This window comes from Patagioenas fasciata, chromosome 4, assembly GCF_037038585.1.
Source record: "Patagioenas fasciata isolate bPatFas1 chromosome 4, bPatFas1.hap1, whole genome shotgun sequence".
Lineage (NCBI taxonomy): Eukaryota > Metazoa > Chordata > Aves > Columbiformes > Columbidae > Patagioenas > Patagioenas fasciata.
The window spans coordinates 16,574,331-16,589,602 of NC_092523.1; the positions used below are offsets into that span (position 1 = coordinate 16,574,331).

The 15,272-nt window shown below is 43.5% G+C and overlaps 1 protein-coding gene across 1 annotated transcript in view; it reads left to right on the forward strand.

Annotated features, from left to right (window-relative positions):
• Nucleotides 1–2,077: 2,077 nt before the first annotated feature.
• C1QTNF7 (C1q and TNF related 7) overlaps nucleotides 2,078–15,272 on the forward strand; it is a 51,937-nt gene continuing 38,742 nt past the window's right edge. Inside the window, exon 1 of the mRNA XM_065837010.2 lies at nucleotides 2,078–2,584. The gene's annotated coding sequence lies outside the window, so the exon portion shown is untranslated. The remainder of the gene's footprint in view (nucleotides 2,585–15,272) is intronic.

The following is a 15,272-nucleotide window of genomic DNA, read 5'->3' on the forward strand; positions in this document are numbered from 1 at the left end:
TTCAGAAGTCCTGCCTGTCTTCTCCACAAACAATTAGAAAACAAGTTTTTTCCCATGTGATGGGGCAACATCCCTTGCTTCCCCAAGAAAGACTCATTAGGAAGAGGAAGCACCACCTTGTGCTTCCCTAAGCAGGAGCAGGAAGAGATCAACTGAGAGAATGAGGGCAACACTCTCTGGATGATCCTTAAAAGTTCTACCAAATTCCTACAAACATGCAGATACAAGTTTCCAGAGGTGCCAGTACCTAAAAGGACATGCTTAATGCCTGATCACTAAGTAAAATTTAAGATACAGAAATCATTTAGGTACCTTTAAGTGATATGATAGGACAGTATTTGCTCTTTCGCTGTTGTCCACTTGCAACCAAGTTCATCAGTAGATCCACCGAGCAAAATAAAAATATTCTGATAAACCCTGGGGAAAAACTGAGACTCCTAAAATGGTGTACTGAAGTTTTCACAGTACCGTATGATTTTGTAACAAAATGTTCTATATCCCAGTTATTACCTTTAGTACAGGAATGAATCTCCATTAGGGAAAAAAAAAATTTGGTTTTCCGTAAACCCTTTCTTCTATCACTGGCAGCAGTATTTTACCTATATTGATTGAATGCACAAGATTCTGGTTTTTTAATTCTCAATTTAAGATATGAAATACTTCATATTTCAGTGTCATGTAAATTAGAACATTCAAATGAACAACATCTTTTACAGCCAATTCACAAGTGGCATTTTGACACTGACTTGTTTTGTCACAGAAGATTCATTTTCTCTATTAAGGGCATCAAACACCTTTGAAAATTTCAGCCTAATGATCCCATCTTCACTTACATTAGTTTAGCAAGAAAATATGTCTGACAAAACCAAAGTCACTGAATAACAACTAGTTAGTTTGGAGAAGAGGAGACTGAGGGATGACCTCATTAATATTTATAAATATGTAAAGGGTGAGTGTCACGAGGATGGAGCCAGGCTCTTCTCGGTGACAACCAATGGTAAGACAAGGGGTAATGGGTACAAACTGAAACACAAGAGGTCTCACTTAAATTTGAGAAGAAACTTCTCAGTAAGGGTAACAGAACACTGGAACAGGATGTCCAGGCAGGTTGTGGAGTCTCCTTCTCTGGAGACATTCAAAATCCACCTGGACACCTTCCTGTGTAAGCTCATCTAGGTGTTCCTGCTCCATCTGGGGGACTGGACTAGATGGTCTTTTGAGGGCCCTTCCAATCCCTGACATTCTGTGATTCCATGATTCTTCGAATAAACCTTATGTCACCTTAGCATCAGCAGGTCAGTTGGATGCATTTCCAAAAGTGCCGAGTAATTTGGGGCACAGTCTGAGGCACACTTTTCAGCAACATAATTTTTAAACAAAAGATTTTTATAGTACTAATGTGAAAGCTCAGAGACGAAAATTTCCCAAATCACAATACTGTTATATAATTTGGCTTTTAATTTGCTTGCTTTTAGCAACTCTGCAGGGGGAACTCATTTGGAAACAGAGACCTTTTCTGTCAATTCATAAATGCACACCACACACATCAACCATAACTGGTTGAAATAAATTCCTTGCAAAAAGGAGGAATTTGACATGGGCATAGGCAACTCTTCTGTATTAACAACATTTGGTATGCTCTGCTATCTTAATTTGAGCAAAGCAGAGGGGAGCCGTTCCCAGTAAGCGGATGCCTTTGAAAACCATGCCTCTGCTATTTAAAGCTTGTCAGTGGCTCAGAAGATAGAATCATTGCCCTGAGTGTCTTTTGAAACTCTCCAAAGCCAAGAAGTTTGGGATTGTCCTCAGCCATGAACCTCACCTTGGGTATCCCAACCACCCCATGAGAGGGACACCCCACACTGCACTAGTGGGGAAAGCCCAGGATAAAGCCCCTGGACCTGTCCCAAAAGCCTTGAACCAAGGGCTAGTGCTTCTAAAAATACTGGCAATCTTTTGGCTAATTTGGGGACCAGGCTCCTCAGGGAGCTCTGAGCACTTTATGTCTCTGAGGCTGTTGCTTCTTCCTCCGCTTTGAGGCAGCTGCTGCTCCTCCCAAATCCCACACTGAGGGGACTACGTGCCAGAAGCAGCATGATTTTTTCCTCTTCTCTGTGTCTTTATGGAGAAGAAGACAACTTAGCCTATCATGCTTTCCAAAGATGATATAACGTTACCTCGGGGAGCCTATGCCCCAGGTCCGGTTAGGACTCTGTCCTGCCGTGTCAGTCTGGAGCACAGGCTTACTCCTTGCTCCATGCTATACATTGAGCTCCTTCCAGCGGGAGTTTCACAGCGAGCTCACAGTTGCTTTAAATTAGAAAAGCTGGCGGGTGGCCGAGGAAAGGAGTGGGAGCTTATTTAGCCGAGACAGACAGTTACAGAACTCAATACAAGAGCATCAGGCTTCAAATAAGTTTTCACATAGTGCACTATTTGTCATCACGGTGTTTAAATTTGTTTTAAAGGATTTTGAATCACCCACAATTACCTGTTGGCTTGAATTTACAACTCTTAAGACGGTACCCAAAAGAAGCGTGTTGCTTTGCCTGAAAAATCTGCTGTCATCTACTCGAGCATAAAGGTAAGTTGTAACTGATTCTACTTTCCTGTACTAACTTTTCTGAAATGCATTTGAAGAAGTGAATGAAATAGAGAGGTCTTTCAGAAAAATACAGATTTTACTGGGATACATGTGTTTCCATTATAAATCAACCATAGCAGACCTTCAGTGAAATCTGTTTATGTATCTTGTCTTGTAAGAGCAGTTTAATAAACTTGGACATTTATGCACATAACATTTCTATCAGAAATTTAACAGACAGTTTTTTTAAAAAATCAAGAACACAATATTCTGGCAAAAGAAAAAAAAATATATGTCTACCTGTCACAGGATTTAGGCTGATTTAAATGCATCAAATCTTTTGAAATATTTCTCTCTATTTAGCTTCAATCTTACATTCCATTAACCCAGAGATTATTGTTTTTTCCCCTCCTGCATGACTCCAACATCATTCCAAATCTTCACTTTAACCTTTGCGGTTATAGTTTCATAGAAACGTGTTTCGCAAAAAAAACCCTGTAAATATCAAATCATCCTGCTTCAGGGTTGTGCTCTTGTGAAGTTAAACTCCTGTGTTTAACTTATGAAATTCTCACAAATACATCTGTTTGTTATTGTTATTATCGTTATCTTCTGTTTTGGTTTGGTTTTGGTTTTTATTTTCAAGGTCGTTGAATGTTTTGTGCTTCCACTGCTACCAGAGGTATGCTTTGTGCCTATGTGCAGACTGAGGAGAGAACATGTGTTGTTAAATATAAATGAAACACTGAGTGTAAGTGATTAAACACAACCTTGGTCTGGGTAGGTGAGAGTGTAGATGGATTAGTGGTTTCTTGCTCCCTTTTTTCCCCTCGGTCTCTGGTTACTGTTATCCAGGCAAGGCTGAGGTGAGGTTTACCTGTATGCCAGCTCCCCAAAACCTGATACTCACAGTGGTGCTAATTTCTCTAACTCACTCATTTTCAAGGAAATTATGAAGCTTTTCAGGCTGAAGATTTAGGAAAACATGGGTGTGAGCACAGCATTACCCACAGCCCTTGTAGCTGTGCAAGCTGTGGAAATTCACTGACTCCGAGGGCTGGAGAAACAGCAGCCTGCTTCAGAAACCACACACCTATCGTGTTATATAGCACAGTCTATCGAAGAGACAGAAAATCTCTTCTTCCTACAGTGTCTGCTCCCTCCTTTCCCTGGCCTGGGACAATTTCAGCTATGCTGCTGAAGTGGATTTTCCCTTTCAGAGTAGGTGGGAATCCAGGGCTGTGTGTCCCCCTGAGGCCATGTGCTTAAGAGCAGAGAAGCAGGGAGCAGGGAGGGCAGGGGAAAGGGTGTGGAAAAACAAAACTGGAAGTGGAGGAGCTGATATGCCTGTCCGCTGGCACGGAGGAAAGCCTGATTCCTTTAACACTTCCCCTGGGTGAAGTTTTGGATTAAGTTTTGTGCTGAATGGGAAGCCAACCATCACCATCTTCACTGGGCTCTGGAAAGGCAGGGCATCACCTCCATCACCTCCATCAGGCATCACTTGGGTAAGGACTATGTGATGTGAGGACTGGATAGTGTGTTCCCCTCTCTTAGTGATTGCTTGTCCTTTCTCCACAATGCCCCACTGATCTGAAGGAGAGTGTAAAAGTGGTAAAGGTTGGTCCAGGTCCACACTGCCTAATGACACAGGAGACTGGACCATTTCAGAAACTGAGTATCTCAGGCACAGGGACTGCTTCTGGCCCAGCAGCAATAACAAAAGATTATGCAAACAAAGAACGCAGTGTCTTCATTATTTCACAGCCTCTGCCATCCCCACACTTCACCAATGCACTTTTCTATGGTTCAGTCCCAGTGGTAACGTGAGAAGGTAGATAGAAATCCACAGAAAACCAGCATAGTGAGGGCTTGGTTTGAGTGCCTACAGAAGATCCTCTGTCCCATTCACTGTGACAGAGCTGACTTGTATCCTTAATTCTCCAAGACATGTCCATTCACAGGTCTGTCCCATGCACTGGTAAGCCTATTTTCCAGAGTCCTTAAACAGATGCTACAGCAACATTATGCATACTGTCATGGCATGGTAAAATAACATTCATGTTGCCACAGAGACACATTGCAGATGGCAAAATGACAATTTAGGTTGGTCAGAAAAAATTAGCCTCACAGGGGACTGAAAATCCTAAGACTGGAAGCATTTAAACAAATAAGCAGCATTAAAAAATGCACTGTCCTAGAGGTTTCTTGTCATAGATACGAAACAGGTCAAATTCCATTTTTTCCAGTGAAATGATTCTCTTTTTGTTAATCAAAAGGACAGCAAAGTAATTATGTGATTGCCTTGGCAGAGAAATCTAGAGGTTTTGCAGGCTAATCTTCGTGACTGTACCCAGAAGATAAAGGCTGCAAGTGAGATAATTTCTAGCCAGATTTACATTTTAGTTACAGGCATCGGCCTCCAACTGTAAACAAAAGGTATTAATTTCTGCTTACAGTCTCTCTAAAGCAAGAGGTGCAGATCAGGAGAATAGTTTCTTTGTTGGGTTGAAGAAGAAATCCAGATTACTCTGATTTCCCAGTGCTGACGTAAATTGTTTGGGTTCTTCATAAATTAGGATTCATTTTTTATTTTAGAAAAACAGTATGAATCCGTTCCTGGGTGTCTAGCATCAAGCCTCACCTCAGATGCAGATGAGAAGGCTCAAAGCAATGAAGTCAAAACTGCAGAGGACCTGACTCAAGTCTTCAAAGATACCTTATGGTTTCACTAAAGTTTGGGGTGGGGACGATAGGACAATATGATCAAATAGTTTACACATTTCTGTGTGAGGTGTACGCGTTGGGAAGGGCAGAAGTGTTTAGTACAAAATCAATTCTTATCACAGAGGATAATGGAGATAATTTTTAAAGTGGAAGAATAGACTGTGCATAATGGGAAAAAAAGATCTTGGCAGTGAGAGGTATACAACTATAAAACAATCCAGAGGGAAAGAGGGGGAAAGTCTCACTGTCTGGGATGTTTTACTTCTTCTGGGCAAACCTAGAAGAAATCTGTGGGGAGCAATCATTCCTAGGCAAAGATGTGAGAGTCCATATGTCGTGCTGGCTTATACGTATTGGCTCATCTTCAGTCTATCTACTTAATTTGTCTTCCTCATCTGCACGAGTATTGCATCTCTCAGACCTGAGCGCGGCCTACAGAAGTGGAGGCCAAATCTCAAACAAGATTTAATGGAGATATTTGACTGTGTTTGGACACCATCAGGCCACCCACCCTATTTTCAGCTTACGCTCTGCCTTCCCCCTTTGGAGAGACCCCAAACCCCAAATCAAACACCCTGCAACAAACAGGAACATCTGGCAAGAGTCCAAGGTTAAAACTGTGGAAGGAGGGGAACTGTTCAGTAGTGGGATGGTTTTTTCAGATATTTTGTAATTCATGGCCTCTGTTTTATTTCTCTCAGTTTTTGCTACATTCTTTCAATTAAGATATTTTTCTTTCAGGAAAAATGAGAGCAGAAAGGGTATTAATAACAGAGGCGGGACCTGAAATCTAGTTTAAAAAATGTGCAATAAAAACAGGGTGTGACAATGCTATGAAAACATGGAGGGTTCAAAGGGCAAAGCTGAAGAGGTGTGCATCCACCCTGCTCATCCCACCTCTTTCTGTCGGTCCAACAGGTCTCGTGGCTGGGTCCAGGCCAACATGGGCACCCTGTCACAGCAGCACAGGGGGACCAGATCTGTGAGCTGCTGAGAGAGGGACCTTCATTCTATTTTTCACCCTTCGGGAAAAAAAAAAAAAAGTCTAAACTCTTTCTGGATTTGTCCAGGAAAACTCTCCCTTTTCTTGGAGGGAAACATTCCCTGTGCTGGAACACGTGTCTGCTATTCTCACTAGCACTTACGACCCAGGACCAAAAGTCTTTTCCCTTTTCAGCAGTCTATAAAAACTTGATGTTACGCCAGCCTTGCTAGCCCTGCACTGATGTTCCTGCACGGTGCCGGTCTTCTGAGCTTCAGTTCACCTGGGGATTGATCAACCTCCCTGACACATCCCAGACTGGTCTTTTGAGTCCCATTTCACCGTCATGAAAGAGTGGAAGTGGCTCTTTTGGGACTCACCAGAGAAACACTTTAAGCTACTTTTTGCATCTATTTCTTGTTCCAGACACCATGTCGTTTGTATTTTTTTAACAGAACAGTTGGCTCCTTTGAGTCTTTATGAGCTCCAGCTCTGTATGGATGTGTTCTGAAGGTTGTCTTCCAGAGCCTGTCCTTTTTTGGTCCTAAACCCGAGAACAGTCTTTGATCACAGCCCTGCTTTAGCAGCAATCCCAGTCCCACATATCTTTACTCGTCTCCAACTTCTCTTCAGTTCCTCTACCCTTTTCTTCCTGCAAATTACTGATCTCGTACTCTCCTTCTCATAGCCCTTCCATTTTCCTGGCATGTTTATGTATTTACCCAGGGACTCCCCTTTTTCCACCTCCCTCACAGGGAGTTTCTCAGGAGAACTCGATAGCAGCCATTCATCCCTGAATCAACAGTGATCAATGGCCTGTCCTGTAACCCCTGCTCAAATGATGTGGGAAGGCAGCAATACTTGGAAGTCCTGACAGCTGATTTTCTGATGGCTGGAGGAAGACCAAGGCTGCTTTGGCCTCTCTTTGAGTTACTGTTTCTGCTATTCAGTGCAGGCATTCCTGCTAGAGAGTGGCAATACACATCTGCAGATGATCTCTGAGCTCTAGCTTTGAGGTGGGGCAGTGAGAAATCATTCCAGGGAGAGGTAGTGATTCTGGGGTTGGGAATAGGATGGTCTACGCTCCAGCAAAGCAGTTTGCATAAAGGCCTCATGTACACATCACAGCTCCTGCTTCTTTCCTGGAAGAAGGAAATTTTCACTGCTTTCCCCAGCTCAGGTAAAGGCAAAAGAAAGAAAAGTTTCATTTCCTGATTCAACTTTATCATCATCAACTTCATCAGGTATCTGAATGCCCCCCACGGGAATGCAAATATCAAGTAACATGGGCAATCAGGCAGAAGAAAATAGTTTACACAGGATAAGCAGGGTCAGTGGTCCTGGGTGGCTGTGAAACAGATTGTCCTGCTACCTTTCCCCTCCCTCCTGCACCCCAGAGGGAGCAGGTCCTCTCTGCCCAGAGCTGGCCCCAGCTCTCGGAGGGCTCTGCTGCTCACCTGGCTCTGTATATTTGCGGTGGGTGTTTTTCAGTTTCTCTAGAGGAGGGGCTGCATTTCACTGTATTTTAAGCTTTGCATCTGGAACACCATGCTCTACATCAGAAGGGGATTTTGGAGGCTGCATTGGAGGTTACCTTCATATTTTTTAAGGAGAATTGAGTGTCGCCTGCAGGATGCCTAGGATGTCTCCCTGCAAGATGATGGGCCACACAGCTCAGTCCTGATTTGGTAGCCTGCTTTAAGCAGAACTGCAATTCAAAATGTCTGTGCCTGGAGTTTGTCAGACAGAAATACATTTACACTGCACTGCGTCACACCTGAACGGTACAGGTGTCCAGCTCATCAGACCTGTAGTGGACAGCCAGTCTGAAAGCGTGCACTGAACCTGCTTGGGGTTTCTTGCTCTGACAGACCCAATAGGTTATCCAAAAATCTTGCACACAGTCCTCAGGCTCACCTGGAAAAATATTGAGGCAGAAAAAGTGGGCATCCCTTTGTCCTTGGGGATAAGGGCTGCCATCTGAGAGTTTTAGTTGCCAAAGGCTGAAAAAAAAAAATCCGACTGGTGCGTGTAAAACGTCTGTTTCTGCAGCCCAGCCGGGCATGTACTAAAACCGTGCAGTGAGATCCAAGCCACACTGAAGCCTAAACAATCCTTGCGGTTCTCTTTGGCAGGGTGCCAAAAGGCGATGCACAAACAAGGTCTGTCGTGGGTCTGGCTCCCCAAATGCCCAGGTTATATTGGGATTGCTGTACCTGGTAGGATTTAGCCCCAGCTTTCCACTCCTGCAGATAATATCTTGTAGCCAGGAGGGCTGTTGTCATACATCCTGCATGTGGCAAAAGCCCATGTGAATTGCTTTGACATGTGTCTCTTGGTTGTTTCCAACCTGTCTCAGCAATCAGGAAGTTGTATCACCTCTGTGGGGATATGCCAGAGTTGTAAAACATCTCGATGCCCTCAATTAGCACATTTTCTTCATCAGAAAGGGTGGTCGGACTGCTATTTGCCATCATTGCTCACGCTTGAGCAACCTCTGGGATGACTCTGGCATAAGGTTTGGATTCCTTGACATCAGCACTTGATGATCCCATAGCAGAAACAGTTTTGCTTGCATGGAAGAACTGCCAAGACACCCTTAAAAGGAAAGCCCCGCTGAGCACATGCCGCTGGAGATGCTCGCTGCCACTCTGACGTCCCCAGAAAACATCCTGAGCAAGCCCAGGAGCAGCCATGCACCTCCCCTGCCCCACCAAGCCCTCATACAGAGAGGAGACGGCCTCATTCCTTTGGACCCTGTGGCCAGAGCTTGGCAGGACCGTGCCCTGGTACTGAATCCCACCCAGCATCTGAGCAGCCCATCCAGCCGCTTTGCTGTACGTGCCTCCTTTCCAGCATGTCAGCGGAAGCAGATGTTTCTAATTTATCACTAAAAACAAACAACTTAATCCCCCAAATATGCAGCAGTGGGGGGTGAGGAAGGCCTCTTCCACTTAAAGCTGGTTTATAAATTGGATAATCAAGGTTAATTTGTCCATCAATGAAGCAAATATGTGTCAGGTATCATTAACAGTGCTTCCTCCCTCTGACTTCTACAAGCCCTAAACATCCAAAGCCTTTTCAACATGAGGCAATGGGACACGTTCCTGTTCCACTGGCCAAAAGCATCTGGCACTGCTTCCTTTTGCCAACAGCTATAATACTTATCTATTTAGGCCTTCAGAACATTACTTATGTGTAGCAGACGTCTCAGGCCTCTGTTGCGTGGGTGCCAAAGGCAGGCCTTGGCGGCAGCTCCAGCACACCCCTTCTAGCTTTTGAAGATGTAATTTCACCCCGTCTGCCCAAGAGCAAAGGCTGGATCTCAGCACAGTGCCCAGGCAGGGCTGCACTAAGAGCTTCCACAGAAACAGCGTTGCTTCACCCAACTAAATGGCTGAAGGCATTAATGTGATGGGGCCTGAGTCCAAACGCCTTTCAGATAAGACTGAGAAAACTACTGCTTTCACCTACGTATCAGTGCTGGAGGCCACAGCTAGCCTTGGGGCATCTGTATTTCAGCACATGCACATATACTGAGCCTACACACCATATATGTACCCTACTTCAGATCATCGGTTCCTACTGCTTCCAGCTTATGTCATTGTTGATTACAAAAGGCTCTTCTCCAGGCACCTTGTCACCTCGCCACAGCATGTCTGCCATGCACGGGCAGCACTGAAGTAACAGCAATGTGGTAGCTTTAAAAAGATCTTAACAACTCCTGGAGACGGCAGCAACACCAGTCCTGTTCTGCAGAAGGGCAGAATCCAGGGGCTGCCGCTGGAGGTCTCTGTGCCTTGGGTGTCTGAAAGGTGATGAGAAAAGGCAAGTCCTGCTGGCAGTAGGATGGTCAAAATGCCTGAGCGTCCACAAAACAGAAAGTGTCTGGTGTGGGAATGGGAGTGGGTCCAGTTGTCAGGCCTTGGCAGCCTGCAGACCTCTGCCTGAGGGGGTGACGAGATGGGGACAATGGGGCTCGGCAAGGCTGGTCCTGCAGCTGTGGGTCACTGTGTAACCAGGAATAGGGTGCTCAGGGAGGCCAGGAAAGGGAGGCAGGGCTCCTTAGCGTGGTGTTACCTGAACCCCAGGGGTTTATGGGTTTATTAGCCAAAAGTTAAACCAGGAAGAATACTGAGTTCAATCTGCAAATTTCTGTGCTAAACCTAGTCCTACTACATAGAAAATGGATGGGTGTACTGATTTCTTCAACTATATCTTGAAAAATAGAGTTCAGTTAGGTGTCCTTTCCTGGTGGATGCTGCAGTGCTCCTCATTCCTTGTGTGGGACATCCCCTGTTGCAGCAAGGGACCCGATGACACAGGCTACACCCCGAAGGGCTCTCACACACAAGAATGAGGCCCTGCAACCACAGATGTGTGGGTGCACGCACTGCAGCCACCGCAGAGCACACTGCTTGTGGAAGTTTGGGGTCTCAAGTTTGATTGCAGCAGCTGAGCAGATTAGTAAGAAAATGCAAAATAGCTTTCTATGCACCTTTCTGCTGGGGACATGGGAAAGCAAACCTTACACTGGAATGATGATAAGGCTGAGGGATGCTGTTCTATGATCAATGCTCTTCTCCTCAGTAGTCTCTTGTTCTGTGAACGGCATCTCCTGTGGCTGAAGCAGTCAAGAAACTCTTCTCCTTCATTATTTCTATTAAATGTTAGAACTGGAAAATGTACCAGGCCTGCATAGGACTTCTAATCAAACCGGATATCAGCTAGGCTAAAGGAAAGCCTGAGAAGCAGAACAGAAGAACAGAAGAAAAACAGAAGGAAAGTAGGATCAGAGTCAACAGTAGTGCAAAGAGCCCTCAGTGCCCTGCTACAGCTACTACACTCCCGTCCCTCACATAGAAATATCCAGAAAGCAATCTGGGAAAACAGTGTATTCAAGAAGAAAACTGAAGATAAATGGAACAACATTAAGCTTGAACAGAGCTGAAGCAATTCTATTTTTGGACTAAACAAAAAAAACCAAAACAAACAAACAAAAAACATAACAAACAAACAAAAACCCAACCAAACACCCCCAAACACAAACAAAAACAAACAAACAAAAATCAAAACAAAACTCAATCCAGACAAGCTTGTTTCGCTTAAGAAGTTTTAAGCTACATGCAACAAGAGCACCAGCACCAGTTCATTCTGCAAAGCTGCAATCTGCTTTTCAGTTCCAAAGCTTTTTTACAAATGAAGAAACCCTATGTCATTATATTAGTTTGTATCAGTGATGCAGCTGTTTACTTTTTCCAAATTGGGCTGTTCTTCAAATAGTGATATACACTGTAAGTTGCTGCTTTTCTACCTAGTTAAAGAGATGCCGACCCTCATGGCACACCCATGAGGGATGGTCAGGGTTGCCTTTGTGTCAGGAAACTTCATACTTGCAGGAATGAGATTGGTTCCAGCTCACTGCAAGAAAAGAACATTTCTCTTTGATGTTTTCAATAGTTTGGTCTGAAATAGCCTCAACCTCGCTCCAGATCTGGTGAAAAGACTGATGAATTTGAAGGAGGAAAGCTGTCTCAAATTTCCAGATATATCTCAAACATGGTATTTTGGGGCCCTGATTTTTGTTTCTGCCTGTTTTTTCCAAGGAAGGGCTACAGATATAATTCAGAGGGGATTTCATTTGTTGCAAAAAGGACCATTTTCTTAAACTGTCAAAGATTAAATGTAATGTTTTACCATCATGTTGAAGGTACATAAGCAGCTGATTTTTTGATGGGAAAGTCACAAGCTGCTGATAGAAAGCATGCTTTCTAATTGCCAGAAAGTTTATTTTGCTTTCCTACCTCTGATGAAGTAGCAGTAGTTGAAATGAGTTTTGCTTTTGGCTGATTATGCATCCACAATGGAAGAGAGAGAATGTGCTTGCGCTAAAGCATCTCCAGGCTTCATCCATGTTGTCTGACCTCTAAGAGACAAGGCACTTCATTTAAAAATTCTTTCTGACCCTCAAATGGAAGATGACACAGCTCCTCAAGTGCAGGCTCAGGACATTTGTATCTGAGCTTGAGATTTGCTTTTGATGGGTTTTAATGGTATGTGTTGTTGATGTTTCTAAATTCTATAGCTCAGTGAAGCATTCAAAAATAAATGTTCAGCTCTCATGAGGGCCTAAGGATAAGCTTTGATGTGCATATAAAGTCATGGTAGCTGGCAGGTCCTGAGTCATCTTCCAGTGGCACCCATGTGACTTGAAAGGGAATATATATGCTTCCGCACATTTCTGAGCCAGACCTTCTGTTGGTGTAAATGAATTATGCTGCCTTTGCAATCTGTGCAGCAGTGCTGATTTATCTCAGCTCAAGATCTGGCCACTCACATTTCAAGACTGAGAAGTTACACAGACAAGATATTACACATTACAGCTTTGAAAAGTATATTCTCTTTTTATACATTAATGGCATGAAAATTAAAAGAAATTACACATTAAAAGTCAGAATTCTTCATTTTTAGTGTGCAATTTGAAGCATCAACAGGAATTTGTAGTTCCTGAGTCCTTGCCCAATGTTCACTAGCTAATATACTAGCTGAGACCAGGCAAAAAAAGTGCCATCGGCATCTCACCTTAAGTGAGATATTGCTGCAGTCCTGATTTGGCAGGCTCGGCAAGTCTGAGAAGGTATGCAGCATGGTTCAAGACAGGGATTGACAGTATGCGACATCCACATATGGGTTGCAAAGAAGCTTAACTAGATTGCTCCAGAAAGCACAAGTCTAGCACAGATCTGAGACCCATGCTATATTATTTTTGTTTCTCCCAGAAGTAATATATTGTTGCCTAGCTACATGCTATTTTTATATATACTGGTGGGACCGTGCATAAAACAATATTACTCACCAAAAGCTAAATGTGAGATCAAAATGTGAGGGTCATGCATATGAGCCACTTGTTTAAACATTTTCATTTTCATTCTTGTATTTCAAGACAAGACTATCTGGTCTTTCAATTCGTCTTAAGCCCTCCTTATGTATGACCTGAATTTTAAACAAAAAAATTATTCCAGATGTCTTAAGTATCTTTTTCCAGGCCTGCAATTTAAAAAAGTTACAACAATACTCACCTTCACATAATTTTTTATCATTATAAAAGGAATTCTTAATGACAGCAGTGGACCCAACTTTTACTAATTTGGATCCCACTCCAGATTGTCAAAAGGGATGTATTTTAAGGAGAATCATTCATTCGATGATCCCTAGCACAGCTGCCCACCACATGTACAGCAGCAGTGTTAGGACTTTATAATTTTCCCCCAATTTCAGCTTCACCACTGGAACCCATTACATAGCTGGTGTCTCACAGGTGCCATGTTACTTTGCCCCTAGCCTTAAAAAATTATCTGTAATAGCTATTAATAACGAATAGCTACCTAATAGCAGGAATGCACAGAGAGGGTGACAGTAGGTAGGATGCCAGCCCTAAGAGATGAGCACTCAATTTCTTACTCTGTACAGTCTATGTGATCTCTAGCAAATAATTTTATCCTCATGCCCTTGGTTCACATCTGTGAAATGAGTTGGTTTTTTTTTTGACTTCCACGCCAGATAAGTATAATCAAATGACTAGGTGATCAGATATTGCAATAACCAAGAGTTTGTAATTACCTGGGCTAAGAAATGCAAAGTCCCTCTGGATCATAATATTTGAGTCAGCTCCTTGCTCTTGGGGGTAAAGGAGGTCAGATATGCTGTATGGAGTGGAAAACACTGAATAATAAAATCATCATGGAACATAGTACAGAGACAGCTGCCAGCTGATTAGACCTGCTTTGAGCAGATGTTGGATGAGATGAACTCCAAAGGTCCCCTTCAACCCAAATTACTCCTGTTGTTCTATTCTAACACTGCATCTCTGCAAACATGTCCTCATGGAGTACTGGGAACCGTGGTGCACACCCCTGAGGTAGCACTGCAGCAGACAGGCTGCCTCTGTGAGGGACAGACCAATAAAGTCATGATGGACTGAACTGATCCAGAGCAGCCCAGTGCCTCCACCAAAATGACCTGTGGCCCAAGGCTTATCCTAGAAAGTGTTAAGTGCCCTTAGGTAGCACTGTACCTCCACAGAGCAAAAAAATGGCACAGTTTATCTCCAGATGAACCATGTAAAGATAATGAAACCTTACCATATTGGGAAATGTGCTCTCTAGTTCACATTTACCTGCCACGTCATCTTACATTGCCACTAAATCAGTGTTTCAGTCCTTCTGGCACAGTCTTTGTATGCAATAGTGAAAATGAGCCTTGTGGTTCCTGTTAACTCCATATGTTGCATCTCTCACTAAGTAACTAAATGTGGGCTTTGTAAAAGCCTCATGAGCTGACACTGGAAATAACAGCTACTGGGATGTATAACCCTCTGATGGCCAAATTTTTTAAAGCTGTGCATAAAATCACATAATTTCAAAACAAAGTCTGATCAAGGCAGTTTAATGGACTGTGTCACATCAGACATAGGACCTATTATACTTTCTCAGGATCTCAGAGGTAGCCATGCAGCGTTATGCCAGCAGAGCAGCGCTCCCAGCCCATGACCAGCATAACCCAACCAGCCTTCTGGGGGTTGTTTGAAAGATCAATGAGAAACATAAGTGTTTAATTTACATATAAGCGTCTACACTTCTACCAGGAAAAAAATAAAAAATGATTTAAATGTTTTTGATGTGGTAGATCGTGACACAGACTTCACCCGACAAGTCTCATGCACTTCTGTACACTTTACAGCTTCTGGGGTCCTGGCCAAGCTTCCACTTTCACATTCACAGCTGCAATTATAACTGTGACCCTTAGTTTGTGAACTGTTTTCTTAACTCCTATATAAAAGCCTGTGAATGCATACACAATACTCTGTAAAGCAGCTGATATTTTCGGAGACCTCCGCTGCCTCCAGTCATGAGACACAAGTGCCCGCGGCCACAGGAAAAGGCAATCCCCTGGGCCCTGCAGGACTCACACAGCTGTGCT